This window comes from Myotis nattereri (assembly GCF_964212035.1).
Source record: "Myotis nattereri genome assembly, chromosome: 9".
Classification (NCBI taxonomy): Eukaryota; Metazoa; Chordata; class Mammalia; order Chiroptera; family Vespertilionidae; genus Myotis; species Myotis nattereri.
In genome coordinates this window covers 21,400,257-21,415,845 of record NC_138084.1, presented here as the reverse complement: position 1 = coordinate 21,415,845, position 15,589 = coordinate 21,400,257, and the positions used below count along the sequence as shown (strand labels likewise).

General features: G+C 56.3%; 1 protein-coding gene across 5 annotated transcripts in view; it reads right to left on the bottom strand.

Moving 5' to 3' along the window:
• Window positions 1-10,412, bottom strand: part of PAX6 (paired box 6) — a 29,256-nt gene extending 18,844 nt beyond the window's left edge. The window contains exons 1-2 of one of the 5 annotated variants that reach the window (XM_081099556.1): window positions 10,269-10,412; window positions 3,551-3,743 (exon numbers count right to left, since the gene is read on the bottom strand). The gene's annotated coding sequence lies outside the window, so the exon portion shown is untranslated. Of the gene's footprint in view, window positions 1-2,668; window positions 3,363-3,550; window positions 3,744-3,842; window positions 4,042-10,268 lie in introns of those variants that run through there. The other 4 variants (XM_081099553.1, XM_081099555.1, XM_081099554.1 and 1 more) reach the window with 4 other exon arrangements.
• Window positions 10,413-15,589: the final 5,177 nt, after the last annotated feature.

Here is a 15,589-nt window from a genome sequence, read left to right as displayed (position 1 = left end):
TGAAGAGGACCTCAGAACTTCAGAGTGCCTGAGAGTGCAGGCTGGGGCTGGTCAGGAGGGCTGCAGAGCCATACTCCCCTTGAGGAATTTTACCACCCCAGCCTCCAAAGGCCCCCAGAACCCAACTTTCTGGTTGCCACTTTATCCTTTACTCTCCCCTTCAAAGCTTCCCGGTCAGGCCCTTACTCCACCCATCTCCCAGCCTTTCTTGGCCTTTGAATGTGGTGAGCCCAACTTTTTCCCCCCAAACCTCACTTATTGTGATTAACTTTTCTTTCGGTGTTTAGATCGTCCCCCCTTTTACTGTACTGTGACACACGCTGTCTACCTCGCCTCGCTGCTTTAAAAAGTAGGAACAGGAGGGGGTGAGCGTGGTGGACAAAGCCTACAGACAGTGAACAATGGCTCCTATTCTCCAGCTCTCCCCAAACCCAAAGAGCAAAACGGACTCTCCCTAACCAGCAACACAGCTTCCAACCACACGTACCAACAACCCGCCAACTCGCAAAGGGAACAGAGGGACACTTCTTGCATTGTCAATCCTGATCTAGTGCTTGTCTCCCCAAGATTCATCCTCCACCACCCCTCCTTACCTTCCCCTAAGAAGGTTTTGGGGGAGGGGAGAGAAAATAGAAAAGTAATTTCTTGTTATAAATATCTGGAGGTAATTGTGTTACTGGTGTGAGTTGTTAGGGGCCGTAAAAAGATACAACGGCACCGTAGGGTGCTCAATTGGGAAGAGAGAATTACAATAAAGAGTCCATTCAAAAGCTTTGGGCAGAAAAAGAAGTAAAATAATTAAATAGTCACAGCATCATTTCTCCCTGTTAAAAAAAAAACAACACCTAAAATACTCTTTCTTTTTCCTGTTTTGCCTATGGTGATTATTAATTTTGCCTGCCTGCAAGCAAGGAATTCCAAGAAGCACATTTTCCCCCTCCAAAGCTATTCATGGTCTAATTTATTACCTAGCTGGGAGGCAGCTTAAATCCATAAAAAATAAACTTAAGTGGAACACTTCTTCCCAGCTTCCAAATTTGGCCTGGTAAATACTGGAGATGGCAGAGGGCTACCTAGTTATGCCTAGCTGCACTGGCTCTCAAGGCCTTCCGCCTCTCAGTCCCCTTGACCACGGTCATGCCCCCACCAGGCAGAAACCCCAACTTGGATCAGAATGTGTGCCCCCCCCCCCCGCCAGCCCCCCCCCCCACACCCTCAAAGTGGGACTCTGAAAAGGCAAAGGTAGCAGGCGGGAGAGGAGTAGCAGAATACTCCTGAAGGGGGAAAACTTCCTAACTCCTCTCCATACCACTCTGTACTCAACCACCAGTGAATGCCCCCATCCCAGCAGGTACATTCTTGATGCTATTTTTAAAGAATTCAGTAGCTGATTACAGAGAGGCCTAACCAATTACTTTTCGAAGCATCTGGGAAAGCATTTCAAATTCCGGTTCTACTCCATTCCCACCCCCTCTCAGCTTAGAATCTATCTAATTGCTTAAGTAATGGCTAAAGTGCAAAAGCAATGCGAGAGGCCGGCACACCACACCCGGAAGCAAACACGCCAGGAGAGTTGAGAACCCCGAGCCACAGACACAGCCCCCTCCCTCCAATCTCAGCCTTGGGCTCCCTGAAGCCCTAGACAGGTCAGAGACCTGCACCAGGAATCAAGGAGTTTCCAGACATTTGGAAGTCGCCAGGGCCTTGGTCCCCTAGGCCACTGGGCTACTGACTCCCTGACACAAGCCTCCGCTTTCAAATAATGATGTTTTAAATTACTTAATTCTAAAATCCAACCCCAAATTCCTCAGCTGGAGTGAAGGGGAGAGCTTACTTTTGTCCTTCCCGGCCCCTAGCCAAAAAGTAATTAGCAATTAAAATGACAAAGTTTTACTCTCTAGGGCCAAATAAGATAACTAATCAAATCGCCTTCAGACGTTTGCAAAGGTCACTGGCTATAAAAAAATGTAATGTCAATGGCAACAACTATTATTTCTCCTCGGTAAACTCACCAAGCTTTTAAGCTCTTTGCTTTTTATTTCATTTTTTGCTCCCGCCCCTCCTCGACCTTCCCAAGTTCGAGTTAAACATCCAAAATGGCTTAAGGAGCTGTGCAGAGTATGAGAGAAAAAGATTCCACATTCACGTTGTTTTTAAACTTTGTAGAAATCACTCGAGACTGAAAGGCCAGGTTTTAGCACTCAAAAAAAAAATAAAAAATAAAAGACGAGAGAGAGAGAGAGAGAGAGAGAGAGAGAGAGAGAGAGAGAGAGCGCATTTCCACTTGAAATTCAACTCCATTTTCCCCAATTACACTTGCTAAAATTCGGGCCTATCATGGGACACGGAGACGGAGAAAATCTGCACACGGAAAGAGGCAACAACTTCATGAACTTTGAAAAGACACTTTTCCTCCTGGGGTTTTAGAATCAATCGAAAAGCTCTCAAATTACTCAGACTAATTGGCTGGGAGAGGATGTGATCAGACGAAGGGGAAAGCCAGTGCTTTCATACTGATTTTTTTAAAAAGCCTCATAAAGAAAAAAATCAGGGAATTTAGATGTTTTTTTTTTAAAAAGCAATCCAATCCACTTTTCCACCTCGAAACTTGTTGAAATGGCAACACCGAGCGCAGCATTGTCAGAGGAAGACAAGGAAAAATACCCACCGAGCGCTGGGGGCTGGAGGACAAGGAAGACCCCAGCTTTCGCAGGGCGAGGGCGAAGGTTGGGGGAAGCGTGGGGAGTAGAGAGTTTTCAAGTTCCGAGCTCTGCGCTCTAGTTGAGGGCGAGAGCCTGAGGGCTTGAAGGAAGCTGCCAATCCTGGGCTCGGCTCAGAGCTCCCTCGGAGCGCGCGTTCGGCCGCTTTGGCCTGGTGGCTTCCTTCCCGGCTCCCGCTCACACTCCCTTTCTCTCCGCATCCAGTGTGCCGTTGCCTTGCCGACTGACTGCTCCAGCGGACGGCGGGCGCGGTGCCCCTCGGCGCTTGAGTGCCAGCGGACTTGTGTGCCCCGGCCCAGCACGGCACAAAGGCGGAGGGCGGGCGGGGAGGCGGCGGAGCGGCGAGCAGGCTTCCTTGGCGCTCCCTCGGTGCGCCCGCTCCCTGCGCGCTCCCTGGGCCTTCGGCTGGACAAAGCAGCCGGCAGCGTTTGGTCCCGGCAGCCGTTCCCGGGCCTGGAGCACCGCAGAGCCTCTTCCTCGTCTCCTGCGAGCCGGGAGCATTTGGAGGTGATGGGGCCGGGAGCCGCGGCTGCTGCTGCGCCTGGTTCTTCTGTGAGCTCAGCCCGCGCTGGTGCTGGCGCTGGGGGTGAGCCGGCCGCCGGCCCGGAGCCCAGCGCCGCTCCCGCTCGCCGGCCGTCGCCCTCCGACGCGGGCTTTTGCTGGAAGTACAAAGTTTGGGCTCCAGCGTGGAAACTTCTCCGACCCAACTCTCCGGGCGTCGCAATGGGGGAGGGGACCGGCGAGACCGGAGGAAGGAACGGGGGGAGGAAGGGGGAGACCTGCCTGGATATTGCGATAAAAATGAAGCGAGAAGAAAGAAGCGGACTCACCTTTATGAGGCATCCTCTCCCGTCAAAGCTCCTGTCAAGAGTTTTGTTTGCTTGGGTTTGGGGTTTTTTTGTGGCTGTTATTGCTGCTTAAAGACCACAACGGTTGGAAAGGACGGTGTTTTAAAGGAGTTGCTGGCGAGAGTTTTCTCCACGGATGCTGCTGGTTTGGTGTGTAAGAGCAATTCTCAGATCCCTGGGAAGGAGACAGAGATTGACAATAAAATGGGCTGTCAGCGGCTGGAGAGGGAGAGATAAAGAGTGTGGGCGAGGGAAGTGGCTGCAGCCAGCACACCTATGCTGATTGGTGATGGCTCAAGTGTGTTAATGTGTGTGTGCCGGCGCCCGGCCTCGCCTCCACCGCTCCTCACTGGCCCATTAGCGAAGCCTGACCTCTGTCATCATCCTCCGGCAAAACACTTCCTCCTGCGCCTGAACCAGAGCGGGAAATGAGGCCGAGCCACGGTCCGCTTTTCAAACCCACTAATCACTCCGCAACATGCAAATGCACCGCTCGCTCCCACACAAAATATTGCTTTATGCAAAGCAGCGCCGGGGCCTCGCGCCAGCCGATTGGATGCTCCCTCTCCCCGCCTGGTGCAATTGGTCCGTTTGTTTGAATATGAATACACTTGTTTTCGGCTCCGCCGGTGGGTCGCGGCTCCTCTCCCCGGCGCTGGGCCCCCTGCGTCCGGGCCCGGGAGCTGGTGCTCGCCGACATCGCAAGGCTCCGAGCGGCCTGGGAGCTAGCGCGGCCCGCCCTGTGGCTGCTAACTTGAGGGGTCGAGTGAAGGCCGCTGGGACGGGGGGTCGCGCCCCCGACCTCCCTAAACTGGGCTCGGAACTCCCAACTCGTGGGGAGCAAGTTCCCGCAGCTCCACGCAGCCCTTTCTTGCCATCTTCCGCGCAGCTTGGCCGGCCGCCCCGCCCCCGCCCGTCCGCCCGCGCTCCCGCCCCTACCAGGTCCTCGCCTGGGCACCGTGACCCCGAGCACAGCCGCGGCCGCGCCCCAGCCCACCTGGCCGCTGGGAAGAAGAGAAAGAGGGTGTAGGCAGCACTGGGTTTCGGCAGCAACACTCCAGTGATGGCCGAGGCGAAACCTCGGCGGAGAGGAGGCCGCCAGGCTGGCAACTCGCGAGGCCGGGCCGCCTTCCCAGTCCAGGCCTCCCGAGCCTGCCCATCACCCCACCCTCGCTCCCCCGGCCCTTTCTTCTGTTCTTTCTCCTTTCGGGAGCCGCCGAGCGCAGCGGAGCGGAGTCACAGCCGGGCTGGAGAGGCCCGAGCAAACACGCCACTTACTTTGTGTACAGAGGGTTCTTGTGAAAAGCCCTGAAGAGTCCTCACCAAACACTCACCAACTTCTCCCACGTGCCATTTGTTGACTAAGTGCGGTTGCTTTTCCGGGCGCCCCAAGAGGAGGGGATCCCAGGGGGGGATAGGAGGGGAGGAGGATGTCTGGGGTCTGAGGTGGAGGGAGATGACCAATGCTGGGAGAGACTGCGTGTGCGTGTGCGTGTGCGTGTGTGTGTCCTCGCCAGCGATGTCGGCGTGTCGGCGCGCGTTATCTGAGTGCGGTGCAGGTGTGTCGGCACCACGGTTCCTTCTCTTGGGTCTGCTTAGTCCACGGAAGCGGCCCCCCTTCAACTGTTGCCAGAAAACCCGGGGAGGACAGTAAGTCAATGGCTTTTCTCTTCTGACCACACACCAGAAGTCCATTTGTTGAATGCTGGACCATTAGGACACACCTCAGTGCACTCCAAAGGCACCCCTTGGCGCCGCAGTTAAGGTGACAGGGGAGAGAGCCGCTGCCCAGTCTTGCGAAGTCTGGAGCTGTCTTGGAGCTGGCAGGCCCTAGCACAGGGAACCGGCCGTGTAGGCGTGGGGAGCACACCCCAGGACCCGGCACAGTCCGGGGTTGGAAGAGCAGAGGCAGGGAGGCCAAAACGAAGCCACCACCGGGGACACTTGACTCCTCTTGACTTACGAAAAGTGTTGAAAGTCAGAGCTCATCCAGGCAATCTCTACACTCGGAACTCCGCTGACGGTATGGCAGCCGCCCCTGGGAGCTGGGGCATGAGGACGCTGCAGGCCGCCTTGGGCCGCTGGGCCTAGTGTGGGCCTCCCATTCTCGTCCCCAGCCGGGACCCAGTAACCCGGCTACTGAGGAGCTTGGGCAGAGCTGGGGAGAGCGGAGGCCTCCTTAGCGGCGGCCAGGGTTGGAGCAGCACAACCCGTCCACTTCCTCGGCCTGGGAACCGCTCTGCCCGTGGCCCAGGTGCACTCGGCGCCAGGACAAACCCCAGGCCAGAAGCAGGTGGCACTGGCGCTCGGGTCTGCGGTCTCCTGAGCGAGGTTTCGTAGGACCCAGACTTCTCCCGATCCCGGGATCCTGGACGTGGGACAGCGGGCCCAGGTCTCAGACCGACCAGAGTCCGCGTTATTTTTCTCCCCCTTTTTACTTCTCAAACAAGCATTAAAGAAACTTGAATTCAAGTCCACTGGGCATAAGCAAGCGGGGAGGAGGAGGCCCAGAGGCTGTCGAACTGGAGGCGAATATCATTTTTACAACCTCTCAATTAGGGACCGAGTGGATTAGCACCTTCTTAAGCTTTGCCTCGGAAAGAAGGGCCCATAATCTTGTTGCTATTTTCCCCCTGGGCACTGTCTCTTTGAATCGTTCCTTCTCCCACCCTTCAACCCCCACCTCACCTCCGAGAAAAATTTTAACAACAACAAAAATGATAAGAGGCTAGGAGCCACTGACGTCATTGGGTGGGGGTGGGGGTGGGGGCCAGGGGTAGGACTCTTGGAAACCCCTCTGCACAAGCAAGAAACAAAAAGGGACTTAGCTGCTTCCAGTGTGTCAATATTTGGGGGCAGCGGGCGGGGCGGGGGGTGGGGGGAGAAGTCAGACCCAAGGGAGACAGAGTTTTCAAAGTTTGAGGGGTGGAGAACGAGATTTCATGTTCTCCCTGGTCTAGTTTCAAAGGAGGTGGGGGTGCTGTTCTGCCTCGTGGGGCGCCTCTCGCTCTCCGCCAAGTACACGTTCTGCGGGCGACGCGGCTGGTTGGGGGGCTGGGGCGGAGAAGCAGCCCGCCAGGGGCAGAGGTGAGAGCAAAACTGAGACAGCTCGCATGTCGCCATTTTAATTGCGGCTTCCTAGGCCCCCTTGCTGCCCTCCGAGCAGGGGGGTAGGGGTGGGGGGATCGCGCCTAGGGTTTCCATCTCGCCTCTTCCCGCCACTCTTCAAGTCTCCTCCCCTGCCCGCGGCGCCCGCAGTGGACAGCTCCCCGGCCGGTTCCCGCAGGGGCCGCCGGGGTCATCCCACCCGGTAGGGGAGGGCTGTTTGTGCCGAGCGCGCCGCTCACCGGGGAGTGCCCGGAGCCTCTGGCCTGTATCCGTTCGTCAATGTGAGATCCGCGGCAACTCACCCCCTAGCGCTCCCAGGCATTCGCGGTTGCCCACTCCCCGGGTTTCCGGTCTGGAGGAGGCCTCTGGCTAAGCAAAGACGCGTCCAGCTCTTGGGAGATGTGCTTTGGGCTTGGGAGCCAGGAGTCTCCCACCCGGCGTGGGTGTTGCAACACCTCTGAACTGCCGCTTTCCACCCCCTAGCAGAGGCACGGTGCTGGCGCGCTGGGAAAGGCGAAGACGAGCTTTTCTTTGAAGGAGGCAAGTCTCCGTAAACACCTGCACCACTTTGCAGAGACTCCAAAGGCTCTCTCTTTGCTGGCAAAACGGGTCAAATGAGCACAAAAGGCAAAGGCCGACCAGTTCTAGGTGCCTCCTTCACTCCAGGCCTTTCGCCCTCTTTTTTTCCACCAATATGTGGGTTTCCAGTTCACCCCTCAGCCTCCAGAGCCCAGAGTGCGGGAGGCAGAGAAGAGCCTGGAGCTGGCAGTGCCTCCGGCCTGTGGCCAGGCTTGGCTGGGGAAAGCCTGGGTGCCTTGGCCTGCCCTCGCCTCTGACCAAATGGCAAGTGGGTTCGGTCCTCTTCCATTCACATTAGGTGGTGGAAAGCGTCTCTCTCTAGATTTCCACCAAGTACTTTAAACACACACACACACACACACACACACACACACACACACACACACAGGCTCGCACTGGCCAACTGGGTTTCCCAGCAGACACCCAAGCCTTTGCTTCCCGGATCCTGCTTGCCGCTGTCCAGATAGGGGCCCCGCTTTAAAACTCCAGATCTCCAGTATGTAGGACATTTGCAAATAGGGTTCTCAGGAAAGTTAGCTTTCCATTTGGTCACCCAGGAAGGTTCCCCATCTCTCCTTTCTCTATAACTCCCGCCCCCAAGAGGCAAGAGTTCAGCTTTAAAAGAAAAGCAAGCTAAAGCCTCCTCAGCCCCTTCTCCCTAGAGATCCCATCTCCAAACAAACAGAGTCCGAAGTTTTTCCTGGAGAGGCGCAAAGAACACGCGAGCTGGGAACTGGGGAATTTGCTGGGGAATCTGAAGCTGGGGAAGAGGGAGGGAGCAAATGTCAGGGCTGGTTCGCTGGAGCAGCCAGGAACGGAGCTAAGCACATCCTGGCAGCTCTTAAAGTGACATTGATTGGGACAAGCTGTTCCCCACCCCCCGGAAGAGTTAATATGTTTGTTAATCAAGACACTAAGGGCCCAAGTTTTATTAGCGATTGGAGGACATTGGCGGCAGTGAGGATCAAAAGCCAGGATCCCGGATATTTGTCAGCACGGTCACACACACGCACACACACGCACACACACACACACACACACACGTATTTTAAATTAGAGAACAATTGGGCCATCACTTCCTAACCAGTCTCACAGGTGGTGACTTACAAACCTGGCTAGCAGGGAAAACCGATGGGGAGGATGGGGGGTGGGGGCGCAGCCAGGGGAGAGATTCCGGTGAGGAGCTGCAGACTGGTTCGCTCAGCTCGACCTGACTTTAAGAATCAGCAGCCTGGGACTCTGAAGCCTCAGATTCCCACCCCCCTGCCCCCAGGAGAGAGAATTAAAAAAACAGCAAATAATACAGAGAGTATCGGCATCCCTCCCTCCCGGCCAGCTCCTCACTGCTCTGGCCGGGCTCTGGCGCCCGGTGGCGTCGGGTCCCCTGCGCGCAGCAGCCGGGAGGGCCGGAAAGTTTGTGCGGCCGGAGGGACTCTCTTTCCGCTGCGCCCGCGCTGCCCCCTTCCGCCCGGGAGGGGCGTTAGGTTCCCTTCGGTTTTCCTTTCAAATTCTAAAATAAATAAATACACGCCATGCCCTGGAGAATTCTGAACAGTAGCTCTTTCAATAATCCAAATTATAGGAGAGGGTACATCTGCCCTCCGATCCAGAAGGCGCTGGAGTGAGAAGGCGACCCAGGAGGTCCCGGCTTGCCTGGGCGCTGGGGGAGGACTCTGGTCGGAGGTAATTATGTCACTGCGCTTTCTCGCCGTGACAGCCGAATAAACACAATCTCCAATAAACATCTCTAATGAGGGAGGAGGCCCGAGGATGGCTGGCTTTGATTTATGGCTAGAGGAGAAGGTCCACTTCCCACAGCGAAGTGGGCAACCTGCTCGCTCCTCAGTCCAGAGAAAGCAACTCGAGGAGGAGAGGACCCAGATTCAGGTAAGGTGCTCGGCCCAGTGACCACTGCTCCTGGGCGAGGTGGGCAGGGGACGGCCACTGCTCCCAAGCACCTGTCGCGGGTGTCTGAGATACAAACGTCCTGCAAAGATGACCCCCCCCCCCCCAGGTCTAGCGAGGGGCCGCCAGAAGCAACAGTGGGAGTGCGGGGCGAGCCTGGGCCTGACCGGGACGCCTATCCCATCTCCTGGCGGGTGCCCTGTGCCCTGCCTAAGCCTGCCCTGGCGTCTCCGGACGCCTACGGCTGGCCTCCCGGAACTTTCGCCCCGGGGAACCATGGGTTAGTATAGGTTTGGGGGTCTTTCCTTCCTTGACCCACTTTGGAGAAACTTCTGGCACCCGCATAGGCCGTCCGCGGACGGGAGAGTCCGGGCGCTGCTCTTCCCGGCACTAAGCGCCTGGGCTCCCCGGGCGCCCGCAGGCTTCCCGCCGAGGCCGCGCAGCGCCCGCGGTAACCCGAGCCCGCGTTCTCGCTCAGTGCGAATCGCTAATTATTAGGTCTCCGAAGTGAAGCTCAAATCACGCCGGGGGCCTTGCGCGCTGCCCCGCTCTGCCGGCAGCATTCTTTAGTCCTCATCTCCTTCCTGAGAAACGAACTCCCATCGCTAGGACTTTGTTTCGGCCCGACCAGCTACACTTTGCAGCCGCGGGGAAACTTGTGCGGCACGCGCTTCAGGAGCGGGCGGGGACTGCTCCACGAGTGAATGGGGGTGAACTGCGATTCGGGGGGAGTTGTGAGTGCAAACTGCGTCTGCCCTCCTGTATTTCGCACGGTGGCCAGCGGCTTCTGCGGACAGCAGCAGCAGATCCCCGCTCCCCTCCCCGCCCCTCACCCCCGCTCAGCACCCCGCTGGAAGTCCACTCTGGGGACTGGAACATTTTGCTACTTTTGCAGAAAAACACGCTCGGCGAAGACAAGGCACCCCCCTCCTCCCCTATCCGATTCCGCCCTCGGTAACTCCCCTCCATCTTTGTATTCCTCCTTTTAAAGGCAAAAATCAAGCCCCCGGGCTACTTGGGGCGGGCTTGGCTTTGGAGGCACCCGTCGTGGGCAGCTGCGAAGCGGCGCGGGCCCGAGCCGGGCCAGGGCCGGAGCCCCGGCGGTTACCTGGGAGCGGAGGGCGGGGAGGCAGGTGAGCCTGGCGGCGCCGGTTCCCACACTTCTCACCGCCGCTCGGCAGGGGAAGTGGCAGATCTGACAGCCGCGATCTACGCGAGGACCTGCCCCAGAGTTTAAATGTCAAATATAAGAAAAGAGGGTGCTCTGGCAGGCGCTAACTTTCCTTAATATCCTTGCCAGCGCGGTCCTCATTGGCTGGCAGGCCCGCGTGACGTCATGGCGGCCAGAGTTGGGCTCAGCTCCGCGCCCACCGGCGCTCCGGCTGGGCGGGAGCCTCCTGCTCTCTACGCCCAGTCGGGCTGCGTCCGAGCCCTGCCGTGGCCTTCCTGGGCCGGCCCGTGGCTGCCCACGCCCAACCCGGCCCCCGACTAGCCCTCCCTTAGGGCGTGGAGTCAACCCCAAGGAAACTAGTCCTGCTGAATGCGCTCCGCCTCCCCTCCTGCAAGGAGAGTCGTCCCCCCCGCACCCCCCCCCCTGTCCCCCGAGGCTGGCCAGCTACCTTTCCGGGTGACCACCAGGTCCCCTCCTCCGATCCCCGGGGGAGTCACTTCATCAGAGGGACCTGAGGTAGCACGGGGTTGAGAAGGTCCTCTGGCAGGAATCGTTTTCAGGAGGAGCTGAAGGAGCAGTGGCTACCTAGCCACGCCCTGGGGCCTACAAGTCACCAGCTGGGCACAGACGGTCTCCGGGAGAGGATGAGCGAGCCCTTCACCCGGGCAAGGCCAGAGTCCTCCTATGGAGAGCCACCAAAGGTACCTGTCCGGGCTTCCCTAGCCTCCTTGAGCTGAAAGGCTCCTGTCATGTAGAAAATGTCGTGATTTTATTAATCTCTGACTTTGGGGTTAACTGTTGACTTTGTGGCCTAGAGGAGGAAAACAGGAAAGCCCCAGATTCTGAAGTCAGGATTCCCCTCCTGGGAGCTGAGGTAACCACAGAAACTGGGGTGGGGGTGGTGGAATAATGACCTGGTGGTGTGTACTTGCTTTGCTGTCACAGCCAGTGTGGACTGGGAGATGGCTTCGTTGCGCTGGGACTGGCTAACTTGGGATGGGGGCTTAAACTCAGGTTGTCATTCATGGTCTCATTCCGCAACCCCCAACAGAGGAGGGGGCTTCTCAATGTCCAATCCCTTCCTTCTCTGCCTCCAACCGGGTCTGGAACATGGAAGTGAGAGAGATCGGGCTGGGATGGGTAGGGGACACTTGACGAGGGGTTGGAATGGGGAGTGGGAGTGGGGAGCATGGACTTGCCTTAGGCAGCTGTGGGAGGCCTAGACCTGTGGCACCATGTGTGAAGGCTAAGAGAGGAACGCCCAGGCGGGAGGAGGGCCCCAGGGCCAGTACCTGCTCACCTGGCTTGAATGGGGTGGCACAGCGAGAGCAAGTCCAACGAGAAATCCAGCGGTTCCAGCTCCTGCCCCCTGGCACACCTGGACAGTTGTGGGGTTTCCGAACCCTCCAGGAGAGGGCTCTAGGCAGCCCGCCTGCCTGCTCCTCTCCTTGTTTTCTTTCCTCCACCCTTCTCAGGCCTGAGGGCAGGGTAGAGGTGGGGAGGAGAATGGGAGCCTCTTGGTGGTCTCAGCGTGATGTTCTTACTTATTAACAGCTGGTACCTGCCACTCTCCCCACCCAGTCCCCTGGTCTTCCAGTGTCAGGGGCAAGGAGCATCCATCCCTACACACACACACACACACACACACACACACACACACACACCGGCCACTCTCATCTAAGCCAGAACACTGCTGTGATCCTGGCTCCCCACGTGGGCTCCACTGGGGAGTGACGCTCAGAGAGGCGCTTGCTCGGGTTTGTCCACCCTCACCGACCTTCTTCCCTGACCTAGTTTCTTGGCAAGTGTCCTAGCTGCCCTCCAGGACCTGGTCCAGCTCTGAGCTCCAGATGTCCTGAGGTCTCCCCAGCTCCGCGGTCTGCCTCGGAGATTGGGCTGCGTGTAGGCCCCAGGCCTGACCAGGCCTCCCTTGCTCCCTAGTCTGTGTCGACGCCTGGCCCCCCACCCGCCCCCTCTGTCCGGAAGGGAGGCCGCCAGGAAGGCTGCTCCGGGCTTGTTTGGAGTCCAGGCCGTTAAGCGTGCGCGGATCCCTGCAACCTCGCAGGGTGCTCGAGAGGGACGCTGGAAACGCCACGGCCCCGGTCTTCTTATCTGCCTGTCAATAAAGGACGCGCTGGAGCCGCGCCGGAGCGCCGGGCGGTGGAGGCGAGGCAGGGCTAGGCCCTTCCGCGCTCCGGGCCAACGCTCGAGCCGCTCTCCATTTGCCCTGGGCACAGAAGGCTGGGCGGGAGGAGGCTTGCGCCAGGGTCGCCACCGGGGAGGATGCAAGTCTCACCGCTGCAGGAGCTCTTGACCCCCGGGTGGCCCTTGACCCGGGAGCCGGCCATCGGCCTCTGGGCGGCCCGGCCCAGCCCTTCGTAGTGCCCAGCCTACAAGGGCCGGGCTGGGCACAGGCAGACTGCCTAGGGGCCGCACTGCCCAGCAACGTGGGAGGGCACCGAGGGTGGCTCAAGGGCGTCATCCACGACTTGTAACTCGGGATGCGAGTGCAAACTGTAGGTGGGGGGCAAAAGGCCAGAAACAGAAGTTCTCTGGCACCCAGGGCAGGTCGAAGCTCTGAGACTTCAAAGCAGCAGTGAGCGAGCTCGGCAGCCACCGGGGCCGCCCTGGTCAACCCGGGCCTAGAACTGCCAGGGAGCCCAGAGTTTACCCGCTGGCGCACCAGGGCGAGGAGGGGAGTGGGAAAGGGGGTGAGGGGCCAGAGATAGGAGGTAGAGGTGGAGGAAGGAAAGGAGAGCGGTTGCCCGGAGAGAGGGGCAGGGGAAGATAGATTCATCTTTGACTTGAACTGTAACTAAGATCTGTTCTTGTTCAACGTAGTCTCTCTCTCCCCCCCACCATCACTACTTTATGCAAATAAAGCTGCTTCCAGAATCAAAGCCCCTCCTGCAGGATCTGTGATTTAGGTGGGTGGGAATTGATATAATATTTGTCTTTTCACTGACAATGCCCATTGCCAAGTGAAAAGTAAAAATCGAAAAGTGAAAAAAAAGTTTTTTTGCACTTCAGTATTTTAATTTCATTTTACTAAATCTGGGCGATAATGCATCCTGTTAACTTCTATATTTAAAATTATTGTTCCTGGAGGGGTGCTAATTTATAAAGGGATTTAAAATAACTTTTTCATATAAAAACTAATAAGAGAGTGAAAACTCCCTGACTATTTGAGAAAAAAAATACTGTGCATATTGTGTGTCATTTCAAATGGAGGAATGTTTTGTGAATCCAAGCACCAAAAATGGAAAATATTTCAGGAAGGAAATAGTTGCCTTCTCTTTACCGAGGTCTCAAAGATTGCACAATGGCATGATGATATGCAATACTGTGGTTTCTCTGCTATTCGATTATTTTCCTGCTCTCGTTCAAAGAAATACTTAGTTTTTTCTCTCTTCTGTCCATTCTACCCCACTATAAAGTTTTCTGGGACAGTTTGCTTTCTTACTAAGAAAATCTGAATTACAATCAACCTGAGAAAACTCTGCCTTTCCTTCTAAACATTTTCACATTAAGTCACTTAGTCTGTGGCACCATGTTTGATTTCTTTCTCTCCCATGTTTGGGTAGAGACTGAGACATTAGCTGAATTCCCTGGGGGTGATTGGATGCAGTTCGCTGAAAGTAGACAGGCACGTCCTGGATGTTAGAAATTCACTTTTTCTCAACGTGACAAGGCTGCCTTCGATCTACAATTGTATTTGAATGGGCAATGAGCGGAAAGATCTCTCATCATTAAGCCCGCTTCCACTTTAGCAAAATAACGAGAGCCTCATTTGCACACAAATGCACATAAAACTGGGATTCCCTGCAACTCTTTAATAAAAGGGGATGGCTGCCTAATTTCAACTGGGAGGTGAGAAGGCAGGGGGAGATAGGGATAGAGACGTGAGGTTTCAAAGGCATCCTCTCCCTTCCCCCAAAAGGTCCATGTGATCGAGTTGACTTTTTTTTTTTTTTACTTTAAATCTTAAATAAGATGTGAGTTGTAACAAGAGGATTGGCATTTACTCTGTGACCCTTATAATTGGATTAAATATAGACTGAGACGTACAAAAAACACACCAAGATTGACACCTGCCAACTGGACTTCCTTATGATTGATTGTGATGCTTCGTGCTGGCAACAATAATGAAATAAATTGTACGGATAAAACAGCACATTTGTCATTTCCGTGCCATGAGTGAGGAAGTCAACGAGTTAGGCAAGCTGTTAGCTGACAGGCGCGAGGGGGAGGCAAGCTAAAGAGATAAATAAGGATTCCAGGCATTGACAGGACAAATTATAACTTGTCACAACCTTTTTAAATTCAGAAGTTTTCAATTAACATATATATATTGCTGTTGCATATAAGCTAAGGGGGGGCTACGTAAACACCCCGGATGTGCAGGGACACTCCCACCCCCAGTGACAAGGGCTTGGGCTCCCAGGCCTCTGCCAGCTGCATGGGTGGGTAAGCCCTGAGGGCACCCACCACCCATGTGTACACAGCCATGGGGCTCCGTGAGGTGGGTGAGGGTGTATTAAGCTAAGGGGTGGCTCCTTTTGGGACTAACAGGTCACGGCTCCAGTACCTTTTCTTCACAGAAACGGGGCTCCCAGCCCAAGGGAGAGCCGGAGGAAGGCCTGCGCTCAGGCCTGTGCCGCCCTTTCTGCCTTCCCATGTCACGGTGTAGAGCGTAAGAGCTGGAAGGGCACAGGCACCTCCCTTTCAGGCTCCAAAATCTCACCCTCAGGAGGGAATCTGAGCTTCTGGACTTGGGGTATCAGCGATGGCCACATCCTGGGTCTAGACCTAGGCCGCTGAACCCTGACGTGGCCTGAGGACGCTCCCAGGCTAAGGCCTCTTCCTCTTATTGCCCAGCCCAGTGATGTCCCAGAGGAGGCCCCCAAACCAGCTCTTTCTGTCTCACCCAGGAAAGGGGCTGCTTTTCACTCTTCATCCCTTGACTTTTGCACACAGTTTCAGGGGCTCTTCGTTGGGGACAAGCCCACTGGCGGGTCCCTGAGTGTCCTCAGGCCACTGAAGTAGGCTTAGGGAAGCTTTAGGAGGAGCAAAGCTCCGGAATTGTTGGGCTCAGGGGCTGCCATGGGATTTCGGATGGAGTCTAAGGTCTGTGGCCAGAGACTAAACTGGTAAAGTCTGAGTGAGTTTGACAAGTGTGCAGGGGAGTGTAAACTCCTTAACCATCTCCACCCCAAAGGAGGCTGACGTCTTAGTTTTAAAGCTCATCCCCACAACAA